The sequence below is a fragment of the Danio rerio genome, chromosome 19 (assembly GCF_049306965.1).
Source record: "Danio rerio strain Tuebingen ecotype United States chromosome 19, GRCz12tu, whole genome shotgun sequence".
NCBI lineage: Eukaryota > Metazoa > Chordata > Actinopteri > Cypriniformes > Danionidae > Danio > Danio rerio.
This window is the reverse complement of record NC_133194.1, coordinates 44,369,716-44,389,940: the sequence shown is the minus strand read 5'-3', so window position 1 is coordinate 44,389,940 and position 20,225 is coordinate 44,369,716. Positions and strand designations below refer to the sequence as shown.

The 20,225-nt window shown below is 35.4% G+C and overlaps 1 protein-coding gene across 1 annotated transcript in view; it reads left to right on the top strand.

The window, feature by feature from the left end:
- Positions 1-20,225, top strand: part of trioa (trio Rho guanine nucleotide exchange factor a) — a 784,286-nt gene that overhangs the window by 453,978 nt on the left and 310,083 nt on the right. The gene's annotated exons all lie outside the window — the stretch shown is intronic.

Here is a 20,225-nt window from a genome sequence, read left to right as displayed (position 1 = left end):
TCACATATGAGGGCAGTTTATGATTACAACTTGAGCTCAAAAAGACTTTGTGTCTCAAAATGTTAAGTTATTTTTGTTTATTTGATATTTCCAAGTCTGTATTTGAAAGCTGTATTTAATTATTTAAATTAATATTGTTAGATATAAGCATTAGTGATGCACCAATATGGAGATTTTGGTCAATATGACTGTATATTTGAAAACTGGAATGTGATAACCAATATCTATTATAATATGAATTTATATTACATTTATATATTTATATTACACACATATATATATATATATATATATATATATATATATATATATATATATATATATATATATATATATATATATATATATAAATACATATATATATATAAATACATATATATATATATATATATATATAAATATAAATACATATATATATATATATATATATATATATATATATATATATATATATATATATAAATACATATATATATATATATATATATATATATATATATATAAATACATATATATATATATATATATATATATATATATATAAATACATATATATATATATATATATATATATATATATATATATATATATATATATATATATATATATATAAATACATATATATATATATATATATATATATATATATATATAAATACATATATATATATATATATATATATATATATATATATATATATATATATATATATATAAATACATATATATATATATATATATATATATATATATATAAATACATATATATATATATATATATATATATATATAAATACATATATATATATATATATATATATATATATATATATAAATACATATATATATATATATATATATATATATATATATATATATATATATATATATATATATATATATATATATATATATATATAGTGCTCAGGATATTTGAGTACACCCCTCATAATTCTATCTTTTATATTAAGATTTTGTATAGGATGCTTTACAATAATTAATATATTTGTGCATATATATATATATATATATATATATATATATATATATATATATATATATATATATATATATATATATATATATTAGATTAGTAAGTACCAAAGCCTAATTAGAGTTAATATAACAAAAAACTAAGATTTTATATTTGTTTTATTTTTATTTATTTATTTAATCTGATTTATTATTTAATTTTATTCATTTAGTTTTATAGAGAGTGCATGGGTGTTTTCCAGTGATAGGTTGCGGCTGGAAAGACATCTGCTGTGTTAAACATGCTGCATAAGTTAATAAATTAATAAAGGTACTAAGCCAAAACGAAAATGAATAAATGAATGAATAATTATTTAATTAATTAATTTATTTATTTTTAATGTTTATGTATTTCATTTTTAATTAATTTAATTTAATTTATTTATTTTTTATGTTTATTTATTTAGTTTTATTTATTTAATTTTATTTATTTATCTATCTAGTTTTAATATTTATTTATTTAATTTTAATTATCTGATTTTATTTATTTACTTATTTATCGGCCAATAATATTTCTTATCAGGCCAATAACTGTGACATTAAAATAGCTTTTATCTGCTAATACCGATATGGTTGCCCATATATAGTGCATTGCTAATCAAGTGTCTTCAAAAGTTGCTGACAGTAACAAATAGTCAAATCAATTTCAAGAGCAGAGATGCATACATGTAAATGGTCTGATTTGTGCGTGAATAGATAGAATTAATAATCTTGAAAGTTTTGGTTATCGACAAAACAATTGTGCCATTGCATGAATCTTTAAAACTCTTCTTTCCTGTTCGAACATGAGAGTAAGATATTAACCAGAAGAACATTTTTGGGTGAACATGTCCATTGATTTAAGGATCTGTATGAATGTTGCAACATGTCGTTTCAAAGATGGTCAACAATATATCCATAAAGAGAAACTAAAACACTTTTGTGTCACTGATTATTCAAACTGACAGAGGATCGAAAGGGGCTCTTAACCCTTAGGGGTCAATTTAAAAATAAAAGGTCAGCCATAAAAAATGGAGAATGAAAATCAAACGTCATCGATGGCTGTGTGGAGGTGCTTGAAGAGATTGATTCATCAAGCTTGGTTCTCTGAAGAGCTAAACTGTGTCTAGCCAATTCACAGAGTAATTATTTTCAGCTCTTCAAGTTTTGACAAACAACTCTGAAGATTCTTGTTCAAAATGAGTGACATATTAAAGAGCTCAGCCTGTAGGTGTTTTGGGGATGACACTACACATACAGATACTCGAAAATCTGAATTATTATTATTATATTTAAACAGATGAAGTCTGAATTATTCCAATGGCCTTAAAATGGCTTTTAAAAAATTAAAAACTGCTTTTATTCCAGCCGAAATAAAACAAATAAGACTTTCTCTAAAAGAAAAAATATTATCAGACATACTTTGAAAATTTCCTTGCTCTGTCGAACATCATCTTGGAAATATTTGAAAAAGAGAAAAAGAGAGATGTGTAGATATAATATGTAGATATATCATAACAAAAGTGTTATTTTAGAGTTTAACTGAAGCTCAGGTTTTGAGAATTGCACACTTGGCATTGTTTTAGGATCTGGTGGGACCGATTTAGTAGCCTTGAAAGGTTTCATTATACAGGCAATATCAGCAAAAATCCTTATTTTATGCTTTAAATGTTTTTGTTTACAGCAATTGCTGGGTCAGCAGGCATTTATAGCTTTAGTGATGGACTGCCAGTTACAACAGTCCAAATACGCTCTTTACACCCTTATATTATTTCAGTGTTGTTTATAAATATCTGCAAGATATGAAGCAAACACGTAATAGCATCCTGAATTTGAACAGTTCTGACTGAAGAAGCAAGGCCTGGTTGAGTTTTGTAAGTAATGTTTTGTCTTCATACTCATACTGATTCATGTATTAATTCTTCTCCAACTGTTTACATTCGCAGACATATCCAACATTATGTAAACTTATTTATGTCACGATCATGTAAATATTGCATTTTTTTAAAAATCACTTTTCCTCATTGGCACAGAAGTGCGCTGTATGATGATTGTTATTCGTGGACGATTAAAATGTATCATAGCATCATACTACAGCACTGGTTGTATCTTAGAGAATCATTTAAAGGAGAAATATTATGCCCCTTTTAAGATCTCTAGAGGCCCTAGATGACCCTATAGTGTGTGTGTGTGTGTGTGTGTGTGTGTGTGTGTGTGTGTGTGTGTGTGTGTGTGAAATTTCAGTTCAAAATGCCAAATAAATAATGTTTACTAACTCTCTGAAACTGCCCCTGTAGGTTTTGATCCTAATTGTACCATTTTGGTGACAGTCGCTTTAAATATAAATGAGATTGTGCTCTCATTTGCCTACAAATGCCTGTGTGTAGGCATAGTGGTAGATTCAAAAACAAGACTAACGTCCTATTCCAGGGGTCCCCAATCTCGGTCCTGGAGGGCCGGTGTCCCTTCAGGGTTTAGCTCCAACGTGCCTCAATACCTACTTGGGTGTTTCAAGTATACCTAGTAAAACCTTGATTCGCTTGATCAGGTGCGTTTGATTAGGGTTGGAGCTAAATCTGCAGGACTCCGGCCCTCCAGGAACAAGTTTGGTGACCCCTGTCCTATTCTAATAAGGGAGAGATTGTCACCAGTGGGCGGGGCTTTCCCTCCCTGATGGCACGTTCAGAGAAAGAATTTCAGCCAAAGTGTTTCTGCAGACTGTTTTTATCATGTGGGATTATAAAAAATAGAATACTTTCTACCATTAGAAGCTGGTTATATTCACAGACTGTTGACACATAACTGTGTTTATATGATAATAGGTCCTGTTTAATGTTAGTAAAACAAAAAAACTGTTTTTTTTTCATTCATTCAATTACTTAAAATAGAGTACTAAATAAACCTGAAAAATAAACCACTGTCTTTTTTGTATATAATGTGTATCTTCGCCCACTTTGGCCTAAATGTCAAAACTTAAATTTTACCGTACACCACACTGCTTTTAATGCCACCCGCAGATGTCTTTGGCTAACAGCCATCAGAAGAGCTCAATGGAGTGAGTACCCAATTAAAAATGCTGGTTAATTTTGCAGAATAACTGTGCTTATTACTGGGTGTTATAATATGCTGAAAGCATTATGTAAATAATAGATATAATATGTAATCAATAGAACTTATCTTTAAGACAATAACAAACTGTGTACCACATCGGATGTCACTCCCTTGCTGTAAATGCTAGCGCACCCATTTTTTTTCTGCAACCATGCTGCGCGCACATCCTGAATGTTTACAAACCGGTAATTCTTCTATATGTGAATTGGGTAAGCTAAATTGTCCATAGTCTATGTGTGTGTAAATGAGAGTCAATGGGTATTTCCTAGTGATGGGTTGCAGCAGGAAGGCCATCCGCTGTGTAAAACATATGCTGGATAAGTTGGCGGTTCATTCCGCTGTGGCGACCCCAGATTAATAAAGGGACCAGGCCAAAAAGAAAATGAATGAATGAATATTTTCAAATAAAAGTTGTAATTGGTGCTGCTGAAGTAACCAAGGTACAAGCTGTAAAGGCTCCGCCCTTTTCTTAAAAAAGGGGTGGAGAGCAGCAGCTCATTTGCATTTAAAGATACACACACACACAAAAAATAGCATGATTTTGTCTTTCCAAAAAGAGACATTTACACCACAGTGTAATTGATGTGAGAGGTTATTCTGAGCTGAAACTCTGTGGACACATGAAACCTATCTTGTAGGGTTGATATTAGTTACCTTCAGATTTTGCCTTATAAATGAGCTGCTAACACCTATTCCATGCAGTCCTGCTCAGCACCTGGATGTCAGACACAACACACAACAGACAGTCGTATATTTACAGTCATCCATTAAGCAATAAAGTTGATTTATTGGGGTGCTATTTCTAGCCGAGCAGCTGCTATCGAGATTAATGGAAATGCTATCAGGTAACTTTCTCCAGACTTGTTTTAGGGGTGTTTATACAGACCCTAAAGCTCACAGGCACAGGTGAGATTTCTCGGGACACTTATGTTAGTGATCTCTGTCAACTAGTAGGCATTTTAGACACGCTTTTCCAAAAACAGATTGATTACTGCACCTTTAAGAAGTACTTTAAGAAAGATCTTGAAATAGCTTTGTAAAAATCACAATAATAAATAGTGACTAATTTAAAATTATCTTATAAAGGCCTACCAATCCAATTATTTAACTAATTTAAATTGCATGTTTGAGCTGCCTCATTTAAAACGCTAATTTATATTATTATTTAATCAAAAACTTCAACATTTAATATTTCAATCAAATTATTTGATTTAAAAATCACTGTTTTTGTTACGGAACTAAAAGTATTGCTAATTTCTTATCAAAATTGGTCTTTAATGACAAATTAAGAAAACACAATTACATTTATACACAAAGATTTGATTTTCACAGCTTGGTTTGATACAAAGTGTGTAGAGTCAGTCACATCTGTGTCTGAGGTGAAGATCAATAAACCGCATTCAATCAAAAGAACATTCCCATTTTTGATTCCCATCCAAAAGATTTCCAATATCAAGACAATAAAAGCCTGGCTAATTTATTATCTACATTCTGTGAGTGACAGGAGATTCACTCCAGCTAAATTAACACTCTTGTCCTCAGATACATGTGCTAAATTCAGGCCCAACACTTCATTCACCCATCAGTTCTTCTTTTGGATTCTCTTAAAGTGCTTTGTAAGTCTAATGTAAAGAAAACATGCAAAATGAATGAATTAATATTTATTTTATTAATTTGTCTGCATATTTCAATTATAATACATGATTTTAAAAACTATTTTCTTTAAATTTGCTATTTTATCTCACTTTGCTTTTTAACATTCACTTTAGCGGGTGTTGCAAACTTTTAATATAGATTCAAATCTATGTTGTAAAGATTTTTATAGAACAATTTGTCCATACATAAAGGCCCAGTTTTAAAAACAGGGCTTAGATTAAGTCAGGACTAAGCCTTGGTTAAATTAGGCTATTTAAGCCACTTTTATAAAAAATGGCCTTGGAAAAATGTATTACTGATGTGCATTTGGAGACAAAAAAAATGACACTAACGTATTTTAAGACGCCTCACCGCAAGGTATTTTGAGTTGAGACAGCTCAACCATGCAATTTAATCTTGACTAGCCTTAAACCTTGTTTGTGAAACCAGGGGATAATGTACAAACATTTGAAATAATAATTTTCTCGGTTTTGTTAGCTTTTTCTGAATTATGCAGTGATAAAAAAAAAATAAAAAAACTATTAAAGGTTTTTTTTTTAAATGGCCTCTTTAAAAACATTTAGTGATTTGAAATGTCATCACTCTGCAGCACAACTTCGATATTAACAATATCTATACCAACAATATCTACACTTGTCAACATTGGGATGTGAAAATAAGGGATAAGCCCACAATAATAAGTGATTCCACTACTAAATATGCTCATTTGGAGCTGTTTCGTTGTAAATAAACAGTTAAATGGTCAGTAATGTTTTATTATTATTATTTACAAAAGAAAAAATAAATATATACATTAGCAGCAAATAAATTAGCAAACGATTCAGCCTATTAAAATGAATAGCTATTATAATAAAATAGAATCAAATCTCATTAGCCGTTTCTTTACTGTATAACTTACACATTCTGATTAAAGAGCAACGAATGAATGATTTATTTAGATTTTTCTAATCACAAGTACAAAATCTGTTTGGGAAACAGTCTATATATCACTTTGGAGTGCGTCAGCTGACAGTCATGCAACGCTATGACTGTGTTGAGGATTGCAAGGGGAGACGACACATTTAATGAAAAGGAAGGGAACTGGACCGTTTTTATGTTTATTTCAAAGTATTTTCATGCGTAAACAAAGCAAAAGCAAAAAACAGACTTGCATTTAACAGAAAAGGGCGGCCCCTGGTGGTTCGGCGGTATGGGTTACGTAAAGGGAGGCTCGACTCTAATGTTTATTTGACACCCTTCAGAGAAAGACTGAAAATACGTTAGAAATATGGGAAAATAACTTTACGGGATCATAGTGGGAGAGAACTGTAAAATACGAAAGAATCCCAGGAAAAACGGGAGGGTTGACAGGTATGCAATAATCTTGAGCCAACACAGGCTAGTTTGTCTTAAAAGGTCAGACTGTTTTATATAAATATTTTTAGGGGTGGCGACGCAGTGACGCAGTAGGTAGTGCTGTCGCCTCACAGCAAGAGGGTCGCTGGTTCGAGTCTCGCCTGGGTCAGATGGCGTTTCTGTGTGGAGTGTGCATGTTCTCCCTGGGTCCGCGTGGGTTTCCTCCAGGTGCTCCGGTTTCCGCCACAGTCCAAAGACATGCAGTACAGGTGAATTGGATAGACTAAATTGTCCATAGTGTATGAGTGTGAATGAGTGTGTGTGTGTGTGTTTGTGTGTGTGTGTGTGTGTGTGTGTGTGTGTGTGTGTGTGTGGATGTTTTCCAGAGATAGGTTGCGGCTGGATGTGCGGTTCATTCCGCTGTGGCGACCCTGGATTAATAAAGGAACTAAGCTTTCCCTAAAGGGAAAATGAATGAATAAATGATTTTTTTTAGGTTTTGTCTTGTTTATTATGAAATAATAAGATAACCTTTAGTTTTGCTAGAAGAAACAGATACACCACAATACACTGCTGCTTCCATTAATAATTCATGGATGTGCCTGAAAATCTATAAATGTGTAAGCCTGATGATTCTTCTGGAAGCACTAAAATGAAGCTTCACCTTTGAAAGCGTCCTCATGCATATTCATTCAAATGCTTGTGATTAATGGTGAGATCTGGAATCTGGGCTACTAATAGAATAGTTTCAGCTTCAGTCCCAGGAAAGACACTGGCAATCACAGTGCTGCTTTATTACCAGTGTGCCTTGGAGCGAGGCTTTGAAACCCCAGAGGAGCAACCCAGTAAACAGCCTACAAAACACTTTAGGTGAAATGCAATTGAACTTTTAGAATTGTAAGGTAGAAATTTTAGGGGGCAAATAAAGCAATTAAAGTTAAAGTCAATGCCAGGACAAATGTGATAAACTGCATAAAGAAAAACACATGTAACTATATGGAATAAGAAATAAATGCAACACTAAAATATTAGTCTATTAGTTAATGTTGGTTATGCATTACGAACATGAACAACCAATTAGTAATACATTTATTACAGTATTTAATAAACATCGTTAACGTTAGTTAATGTTATTTAAGTTAAAGCACGTTAGTTTATTTTAACTCACGATGCATTATGTTAACAAGCCAACTTTGGTTTATATGTTAATAGTGCATTAGTAAAAGTTGAACTATTATGTTTTATACTTAATGTTAGTTAATACATTAGCTTACATTAACTAATGGACCATTGTTCTAAAGAGTTACTGAAATAAAGATAATTTAGATAAAAGATTTTATAGTAGATAGTGAAAAAAGATAATATAGATGGATGGATGGATATAAAGACAGACACACAGACAGACAGACAGACAGAGAGAGAGATAGATAGATAGATAGATAGATAGATAGATAGATAGATAGATAGATAGATAGATAGATAGATAGATAGATAGATAGATAGATAGATAGATAGATAGATAGATAGATAGATAGATAGATAGATAGATAGATAGATAGATAGATAGATAGATAGATGGATGGACGGACGGACGAATGGACGGATGGATGGATGGATATAAAGACGGACGGACGGATGGACAGACAGACAGATAGATATAAAGATGGATAGATGGAGAGATGGATAGATAGATAGATAGATAGATAGATAGATAGATAGATAGATAGATAGATAGATAGATAGACAGACAGACAGACAGACAGACAGACGGACAGACGGACGGACGGACGGATGGATGAATATAAAGAAGGATGGACGGACAGACAGATAGATAGATATAAAGATGGAGAGATGGATAGATAGATAGATAGATAGATAGATGGATGGATAAATGAACAGATAGATGGATGGATGGATGGATGGATGGATGGATGGATGGATGGATGGATGGATGGATGGATGGATGGATGGATGGATGGATGGATGGATGGATGGATATAAAGACGAATGGACGGACGGACAGACAGACAGATAGATATAATGATGGAGAGATGGATAGATGGATGAATGGATAGATAGATCGATAGATAGATAGTGGATGGATGGATGGATGGATGGATGCTCTACTGGGATTTTTACGCACAACCATCTCCAGGGTTTGCAGAGAATGCTCTGAAAAAGAGGAAATGTCCAGTGATTGGCAGTTCTGTGGGCGCAAATGCCTTGTTGATGCCAGAGGTCAGAGGAGAATGGCCAGACTGGTTTGAGCTGATAGAAAGGCAGCAGTAACTCAAATAAGCACTCGTTACAACTGAGGTCTGCAGAAGAGCATCTCTATACGCACAACACGTACAACCTTGAGGCAGGTGGGCTACAGCAGCAGAAGACCACACCGGGTGCCACTCCTGTCAGCTAAGAACAGGAAACTGATGCTCAATTCACACAGGGTGACCTAAAAATAGACAATAGAAGATTAGAAAAACCTGCCTATTCTGATGACTCTTGATTTGCAACATTCGGATGGTAAGGTCCGTGTCCGTCCCTTAATGACCACAGTGTACCCATCTTCTGATGGCTACTTCCAGCAGGATAATGCACCATGTCATAGAGCTCAGATAGTCTCAGGCTGGCATCTTGAACATGACAATGAGTTCACTGCACTCAAATGGTCTCCACAGTCACGAGATCTCAATCCACACCTTTGGCATGTGGTGGAAGATTGGTATCATGGATGTGCAGCCGAAAAATCTGCAGCAACTACGTGATCTTATCATGTCAATATGGAGCAAAATCTCTGAGGAATATTTCCAGTATCTTGTTGAATCTACGCCACGAAGAGTTAAAGGAGCTCTGACGGGGTCCAACCTGGTACTAGTAAGGTATACTTAATAAAGTGGCCGGTTACTGTATATCATAGAAAAATATAATATCGCAGACAGTTGTCAGTTTTTTTCCAGTATCCTGCAGCACTGTGTGTAACTGTAGAACCGTTATCCTTCCTATGAGAATCCATTTTAAAGTGAGAAAGAAATAACGAAGAACAAGTGGAAGTTTCACTTGCTGAAAGATGCATTCTCACACACGCAGGTCTAAGTGAATCCACTACGGTGATGCTGTTTGTGCGTCAGCAGTATGAGAGGATCATCTAGTGTGTGTGTGTGTGTGTGTGTGTGTGTGTGTGTGTGTGTGTGTGTGTGTGTGTGTGTGTGTGTGTGTGTGTGTGTGTGTGTGCTAACATGTCATTCCCACCGGCACCTGCCCTTCTGACTCCTCGATCAGTCTACAATGCGTCATTCATGGCCAGCTCTTCTGTAAATCTGCTGTTCATGATAACAGATAACACAAACTACACAGCCTTCAAGAATAATGTGCCTCTGCAGATCATCTCTCTGCTCTAATGGGAGCAGATGTCAGCATGCACTTCTGTGAGCAGATGTGAGGTGTAAAAAATCCTGCAACAAAACCAAAACTGTAGTGGTACACACTGCACTTCAGCAGGTTTATTTTTATAGCCACATGACTTGTGCTTTTTTTACAGTACAGTGCGAGAAGGTTTTGGATGTGAAGTTGGGAAAGAGTGAAGTCATTTTTAGTAATGAAAAAAACAAAGAGAGGAGGGTGAGCCTAAAATGGTCATTTCAGCTTAGTGTAAGTTGGGGTAATACATCTTGTATACTGTTGTGCTCAAAAGTACTTGTTCAAATGAACTCTTTCAATGAACAATGATGCATTAAAATTATCTAAAGAGACAGTAAAGACCATTTATAATTACCACAAAAGATCTCAAATGTTCCACAATATTTAAAGCAGCACAACTGTTTTTAACTACAATAACAACAACAATAATGATAATGAAATTAATTATATTATATGAAATTAATTATATATATAATAATGTTTTTTGTATACATATTGTAATTTCCGAATGATCATATGACACTGAAGACTGAAGTAATGACAGAAATTATGACAGAAATAGTTAAAGGGGACCTATATTCCCCTTGTTACAAGATCTAAAATAAGTCTTTGATGTCCCTAGAGTGTGTATTTGAAGGTTTAGCTTAAACTACCTCACAAATAATGTTTTAGAACTCTTTGAAACTGCCCCTTTTAGGCTTTGATCCTAAATAAACTGTCCTTTTGTTAACTGTCACTTTAAATTCAAATGTGATTGTGCTCTTTTGAAAAGAGGGTGGAGCTATACATTCCTATGTATTAGCATAGTGGCAGTTTCAAAACCTCCAGACATTTTACAATAATGAGGGAGAGATTGTCACTAATGGGTGGGGCTTTAACAGTGGTGTAGTCCTTGCTGTACGCACGTATACTCAATGTGCTTACTTTTTTCCATGAGCTGTTTGGGTATTACCACTTCTGAGGATCAATAATTGCGTATATCCTCGGTATACTCAATAGTTTTTTTGTTTAACTTCCCTAAATTATGTGTATTCGCATAGCCTTTAGCTGTATACAAAATGGGTTTTTTTGACCCACAAATTAAGATGTGCCCTATCATAAAAGTCAAACATTTTTAAGTGTGTTATTTTAAATTCTTAATTAAAAATTATTAAATTAATCTATATATATATATATATATATATATATATATATATATATATATATATATATATATATATATATATATATATTACTCCATATATATATTTACTCCAAAAGGATCTAATCCACCCTAAGATGAAAATCCTAAAATCGTCCCTGTAAAACAGTATTTCACATTTGTCTTAATCGTGGCGCTACAGGAAAAGACACTATACTGTATATAACACTAAAAACGATGAGGCAAAGACAACTCATAAATCGTGTGACAATATGCGATCTAAAAGAGCTACTATATAATAGCGACAACAGAAGACAGACTCCTAATAGTTTGGTTTAAAAAAAGCATGCATGAATGTGATAATTAGCATTAATAGGATAGGATTAGACTATTAGCATCTCCCTTTAAAATGAACAAATTTTTTGTTTAAATTTAAAAAAAATTTTCAAAAGTTTAAAAATTTTTTTCTTTTTAAATTGATAGTTTTGCCAAAAATTTTAAATGTCATAATTTACTCAGCCTTTACTTGTTCCAAACCGGTTTTTCTTTTTTTCCTTCTGTTTAACACAAAAGAAGATACTTTGAAGAAAGCTGGAAACCTGTAACCATTGACTTACATTGACATAGTATTTGTTTTTCCTTTCATGGAAGTTAATAGTTACAGGTAACTGATGTAAAAAAAAAAAAATATATATATATATATATATATATATATATATATATATATATATATATATATATATATATATATATATATATATATATATATATTTGTAAAAAGATCCAAAATTTCCTAATCATCCCAAGAGACTAAACAACGTTACATTTTTTTTATTCATGCATAAACATTGATCAGAAAATACAGAAAATACAAACAAGAAGCTCAATCCCATTTGCTTGATGTGTGAGAACAAACCTCATTGGCTCTTGCAGAATTCAAACATGCCATGTGACAAGCAAGAATGAATCTCATTGGTTCTCAAGTGTCAAGCAAGCATGCATGAGTGTCCGTGGCCAAAATCCAAATGTAAACACTGTTAGCTGATCAAGGTCTATACTGTTGAATAAAACGTCTAATTAAATCCGTTCATTGTATAAAGCAATTGTGTCTCCGCAATAAGGATTGCTTAATTTAAATGGCATTATCTTATAACTCTTCATAAAAGTTTTTAAGACTCACTTTTAGGTGAAAAGACTTTAAGCAGAGGGATAGAGAACCCTGAAACAGTAGAATGAACCACCAACTATTCCAGCAAGTTATACTCAGAGGATGCCTTTCCAGCCGCAACCTAGTATTGGGAAACACCTATACACTGACACTCATACACTACGGCCAATTTAAGTAATCTAATTCACCTATAGCACATGTCTTTGGATCGTGGGGGAGGCCGGAGCACCCAGAGGAAACCCATGTGAACACGGGGAGAACATGCAAACTCCACACATCTGGCACTCGAACCAGTGACCTTCTTGCTGTGAGGGGACAGTGCTAACCACTGAGCAACCGTGCCGCCCATTTTAAAACATGAAAATGCATTTATACATACTTGTTTACAACTAACTTTCAAACTTGCACTGCACACATTCCTGATTTACAGGAAGAGTAAAACATAACGAATGCTACAGTCCTTAAATATATCATCCAAACAAGCACAAACTCCAGAGTTCCAGACATCTCTAAGATTTAAGACCTCTGAGGTGTTTCTACACGGTAATTTGTATAACGCTTCTCTGATTTAGCAGAGTGTGTGATTACATCTGATTGCAGTTTTTATCCAGCGGAAACATCACGGAAGACTGAATCATTCGCACTCACTAAGAGACGTTGGTCTTTCAGTGCGAGCAGACCATGCTCTTCAGTCTCTGTTTGCACGACATGACCTTGAATGTATGTCTTCTGTATTGAGCTGAACAAACAGTGGAGAGAAGGCGGCAAGGTCATGTCTGTGAGGTCTGAAAACAGACCTGGTGAAACACTGAAAGCAAGCTTTCACTTTCAGGAGGTGTAAGCAAACAGGTTTGAATGGTAAAGATATTTCGATTTGAAGTGAATGAAGCAGGAAAAAAAAGGTCACTTATGTCATTCTCTTTAGATCGGTCTTTTTGAGAAAAAGGTAAACATACAAGTGTATAGGAGGAAAATCCTTTAAAGGGCCATGAAACCCCCTCGTTTCAGCAGGGTGTTTTCACACCTCTACTTTGGAAAAAGTCAGAAAAGTGGGCGTGTCCAGCTCTGTTTAGGGGGGAGTGTCGGAGGAAGAAAATTGGGATGGTGTGGGAGTGTCTATTTGGGCACGCGCGAGTTTCAGAGTCAAAATACACACACACACACACACACACACACACACACACACACACACACACACACACACACACACACACACACACACACACACACACACACACACACACACACACACACACACACACACACACACACAGGAGAAAGTGATTGTGTTTAACCTACATGGACATCTGTAGTCGAATTATTTGCCAAATTATTAAATGGTTGACTTTAACTGCAGTTTGGCTCTTTCATTCAGGGAATTCATTCATACCCCTCCCGACAAACGAGATATTTGATTCGAGGAGCTGCTCTAAGCGTGTATTTTTCATGCAATGTTTTATACCGCACGGCTTATGAGAGAAAAAAAACCTCAGCATTTCCCAGAAACTTAGATGCACACGACAGGTAGCGTCAGAAATCCGCGCGTGTTATTCCGGTCACTAAATGCGGTAAAAACCCTACAGTTAAAGTTTGGTTGTGGGGCTAACGTGTTTACACTCTGTGCAATAGTTTGTCAGATACGAACAAACTGAATAAACAAAAAAGCACTGGTCGCTCACTTACCAAATGAGCCGCGTCTTTATGAAGAGAAGACTACAAACGAATCCAGATCTCAGCGTTTGCAGATGAGAACAGCTCTCAGGTAAACAATAATCCTCCTTAGACACGTAAGTTATTGTTGTTGAGCGTCGCGTACACTGTTAATCCACACGTGACTCTGAGCTCCCACAGAGAGAAAATGAAAACGAAACTTAATGGCAGCAAACTATAAAAGCAACACTTCACGCTTGTTTTGCCAACACAACGTGGCGTCTCTGTCCTGAAAACACGGTGATAGTAATGAATATTAATGAAGTTGCACAATAGAGCGCGCTGATTGGTTTGAACCAAGCCTTACTCATGCATTAATGCATCACACTGTAAGACGTAATAAGACACACTCTGGCACAGACGCTCAGTCTGCACGCTGGAATACAGGCTATTATGTCATGACCGTGACGCAGCTTCAAAAATTCGTTTCAAACCGGAAGTACGAATTTGCTTGAAATAACGCAAAAACAACCAATTTACACTTTTTAGTGAAATATAGGTGTCCTAATAGTGTTTTTAGCAGTGTGGGACACATATACGACTGTCAACAGCTAAAAAAATGTGTTTTGATGTTTCGTGACCCTTTAAAGGGCACATAGTTTACCCCTGTTTTATGTTTTAGTATTAATATTATGGTTCATCTGAGTGTGCCAGTTTAGATTCAGTTCCACACACAGTTCAGATGTTTTTATTATTATGTGTTCAACAGTGTTATGTTGGGGGTGTTTACACAGCTCGCTGTTTTAGGGGCGTGTTGCTTCACATGAATATTAGTTTCGGCTTCCCGCCCAATGTAACAAGGGGGCGGAGCCAAGAGCTCCCCCGCTCTGTGTTTGCGACAGGCAGACAGAGAGAAGCCAAGCTAGGATACATGTACGACTCGGACACAGACCAAGCAGAAAGTACAAAATCATTTGTGTCTCTGTATAGTTTTACAGCCAACTGTGTGCTAGTTTCATGTGCAGAGCTTGTACACCGAGAGTAATAACCACGCACACTGAATTAACTTTGACTGACTGAACTTTGACTCTCAGTGGCGCGGCAGAAACATGAAGTGTCCTGAATCAACGCGCCACGCAACGCCATGCACCAGGGCAAACACAATAGCGCCACAGGTTGTGCCGACCCGTAGCGCCGCCGCGTGCACCCCGACAGAAACCCAAGCCCAGAACTCCAAAATGCACAACGCTGCACCTCACAGAAAGGCGCTTATAGTGTGCGACCTGCAGGCAATTTCGTTATTTTATTTCCAATGGAGAGACGAGCACATGAGGCAACTTGCTTGCACTTTTCCAGCTGCACTAAGATCACCAGGAGCTTCTGTGTTCGCGAGAAATGCAAACGGCTGAAGTTTAAGGTAGACGCAATGAAAAGTACACGTTTGCAAACCTAATTAAAGGTACATTAAAGGAATTAAAGGTACAAACAATAACTCGTGACTCGGTGAGATCTTGTGTTAAGCCCATAGACTGTAAAATATATGGACGTAGTATCCGTGACGTCACCCATAGGTTTCTAAAGAGCGCAAAAGAAGCCACAAGTAGGCGCATTTTGTTCGCACATTTTGTTCGCGCGTCATCACACCCACGGCGGGATACCAAACAAGGGCAAAGAGGCGGAGAGTGAGCGGAGCTACAGACACCTGCTAGCATTTAGCTTGGACCTGGTTCAGACACACTTTGCTTTGGGAGAACGCTTAATACTTCATCACCTGTGACTCGTTTGTATTCTGACCACTTGTGCTTGGTTGTATACTATATCAATAAAGTGTTTTGAGCCACTAAACATTGTTCTTATGACGTTTTTCAACAGGAGGAAAACGCGAATTACTTCCAAACACTTCAGATATAGTCTGTGTTAGTTAATTTAAGACTATTGATGAAATCCAGCATAACACTGTATGACAACGCTTCAGATGACTGTTCTAGAGCCTACAGCTAATCAATTAGTCAGATTCTGAAGTGCATTACAGCTCTAAATATAAATTTAAACGATAAATGATCTTAAATAAAACAAATACATGTATAGAGATGGTATATAAGTATATAACTTTACTCACATGGGAAACGGAGGCCACGTGAATGGTTTGTGAGCTCAATGAAGTGCTCTCAGCATGCCATGCCATCCAATAATTGTAGGAAACAAGTCCAAAAGGCAGTTGACTGTGTAAAGCCACATAAAACATCACAGAAATACGACAAATATGCCAAGTTCAGTGGCTAATCTGCAGGATTCAGCTGAAGTGACGTGACGGCGACCAACGAGACCTAGCTGTCACTCAAGTGGTCACGCCCTTAATTATGCAAACTTAATATAACTTAATATAAAGGAAACGGATGAGTTATAAAAAAATTCACCCCCCTCACAAGTTGTCATGAAGGGTAATATTAGCTGTATTAACCAAAATAATTTTTTGTACCAGGCTGTAAACACCTTTTTTTCTGCTGTAAAGTTGGCCATTCTAACAGTGGGCTCAATTAAAATTTGCTCTGTTTTGGAGCCAGGAGCGGCCAGGACTAGCGGAATTTCGGATGAATTGCAGTTTTAGTTACTTCCGTATTGGCTTCCTGAGAGAGAGCGGGAGGTTGCCGCTTGGTTAAGCCCAATGTATTTTACCCCAGTATTTCTAATAGAATTTCTGCACTAGCATGCCGTTACTGAAGGCTCTTTCATCTCGTTTTACACTTGAACAAGTAAATGAAAGTAAATGCCTAATTGACCTAGTTATGCCTTTGAATGTCACTTTAAGCTGAATAATAGTCTCTTGAAAAATATCTAGTAAAATATTATGTACTGTCATCATGGATTTAATTATTTATTATTAATTAGTTACCGCTGTGGCGACCCCAGGTTAATAAAGGGACTAAGCCGACAAGAAAATGAATGAATGAATGAATGAATTAGTTATTACAACTATCATGAATAGAAACGATGAAAAATCGTATATCCATTAAACAGAAATTGGGGGAAAATATGCAGGGGGATAGGGGCTTATAATTTAGGAGGGTTAATAATTATGACTTGTGTATGGATTTACTAAAGAAAAAACTTTAACAACATGAACATGCGAGTCAGTCAGTCTGACTAACGTGAACAAACCTGAAAATGTTGCTCATTAGAAGAGGACTATTGAGTTCATCTCCACCTCTAAGACTTGCTCTCCAGCCTTTATTGATAACAGTGGGCTGACATTTACCACAAATGCCACCTTGTATTCGGGAGCCTCAAAATCAAAAGCATGTGCTCTCAATGTGTTCAATCAGCTGCCTACGTACAGTCTGACAAACGTGGATATTTAATAATTAATAACAAACCTCAGCACAAATGAACTAAATTAACTTAATAGAGGCATTAGGAGAGAGTATTAATCAATGCAGGTGGGATTGGCTGTACATTTTGAGCTTTTTGTGTGTCCTGTTGCTCCAAAAGTTTTTAAACGAAAAGTCCATACTTATCCAGCTTTCATGTGATGCATAAATCTAAAACAATCGGCACTTATTAGTGGTTCGGTCGTCCAGAGTCACAAATAACTTCCACAGTCTTGAAATCTTAATCCAAAACAGCAGTGTTTCTCAACCACGTTCCTAGAAGACCACCAACACAGCATGTTTTGGGTGTCTCCTTTGTCTGTCACGCACATTGCATGTCTTTTAGTCTCTGCTGATGAACTTATGATCTGAATTAGGTGTGTTCGGTTAAAGAGACATAGAAATGGGCAGAGCTGGTGATCCTCCAAGAACATGGTTGAGAAACACTGCATTAGAGCACTTTTGGGATGTGCTGGAGCTGGAAATTCACATCAAGTATGTGCAGCTGACAAATCAGCAGCAGCTGCATTATGCTATTAGGTCAATTTGGACTTTGCTGAGTCTATCCCAGTGTTTCCCAACCCTGTTCCCGGAGGCACACCAACAGTACATATTTTGTCTCCCTAATCTGACCCATTAACTTCAGGTATTTGAGTCTCTTCTAATGTTCTGATGAGTTGATTCAGGTGTGTTTGATTAGGAAGAAGTTGAAAATGTGTACGGTTGGTGTGAATTCAGGATTAAGATAGGAAAACAATGGTCAAGACTATGGACTGAAGAACGAATATGGTACCAGCACAGTGCTTTATTTTTGGAACAATCTCTGGCAAATTTGCAATAGAGGTGCAATTCAGCATCTGAACAGCTTGCATCACATGATTGATGACTGACTGAATCCATCACAACCCTGTCTGCACAATCAGACCTGACTGACAGACTGTTTATGTGCACTAGATGGACTGCAAAGACTCACCTGATTGACAGAAATCAAATAACATGGGAAACCAGTTGAGCTTCTAATGCGTTCTGCCAGCAGCATCCTATTTAGACTGGTGTTTTCTCTCACTTTCATTCCTATTCAGATGTGGTTATTACTCTCCATTGATTCTGCATGTCATTAATTCTCACCATTTGTTTGCCTCTACCTCTTGATAATTTCTCACTTCTCTATGCACACAGCACGTTTTTCTCACTTTTATTTGTTCTCACCGTTTTCACAGATCTATTTTGGGGTTGAAGATGTGTCCCTTCTGTATTCATTTCATAACCCGCTTCCAGTGACAAGTATAAAAATGTGTAACCAAGCAGTGCATGATAAATGTGTTTAATAAATATGGATAAAAGAGAGCAAAGGGTTCAAGCATCAATAAAAGAATAATCGCTTATTGCTTTTTTACACATTATAGTACATGTATTTTTAATTGAACTTTGCTCGGCATTAAACTCGTTAACACACAATTACAAATAAGGAAAGGCGTTTTCAAGCATAAATAAAATAAAAATGTAATAGCTTTTTGTTTTTCAGACAGTATAGCATGTCCTTTTTAATTGTATTTTCCTCAGCATTAAACTCACAGGCAATCATTTTAATATTTTAAACTTAGCTTTTTTTTTTACTTTATATTAAACTTTACAGTTTTTATTTTTTCAAAATATATAAATAGTTTATATGATAACTTTTTTATTAGTGCATATCTGAATAATGTTTTTTTTTACACAAATATTAAATAAATATATATTAAAAATACAAAATTATTTTATTTTATATTGACATGTTATTTTCTTATTTTCACAAAAGTTATTTGAAACATGAGACACAATGATAGACAACAAATAAATTTTTAGACTTTAAAGAACATATAAAAACAACACAGGCTCATTGTGGATATGTACCCCTGTCTACATGCCTGGAGAGCACAAATTAAGTAGCCAGAGGTACGTCTAGGTGCAATGCTATGAAACAGTATGACGCTGCCAACAGCTTCTTTTCCTTTTCATACTACTAGCTAACCATTTACCTCAGTACAGATGGCTTTTCCGGTGTTAAAAGTTTGCCCAGTAGCTCACCGCATATGTCAGCGGACGTGGAATGTGGAGCAGAGTTGAGCGCAATGGCGAGGTTTGAGTCTGGTGAAGACGATTATAGAAACCTGATAAAACCAAAGCTAAAATGCACAAAAAAACAACAGGCCTAATTGATGTGGTAAAATCATGTGGCTGCGACTGATTTTCTTTTACTACATCTTTTAAATTAAGGTACGTCTGGGTGGATTTCCGTTTTAAAATGAACGCTACAGTTATATGACTCCGCCGCCAACTTTAATTCCTCTTTGCACTACCATTTGACTGCTTACCTCAGTACAGACA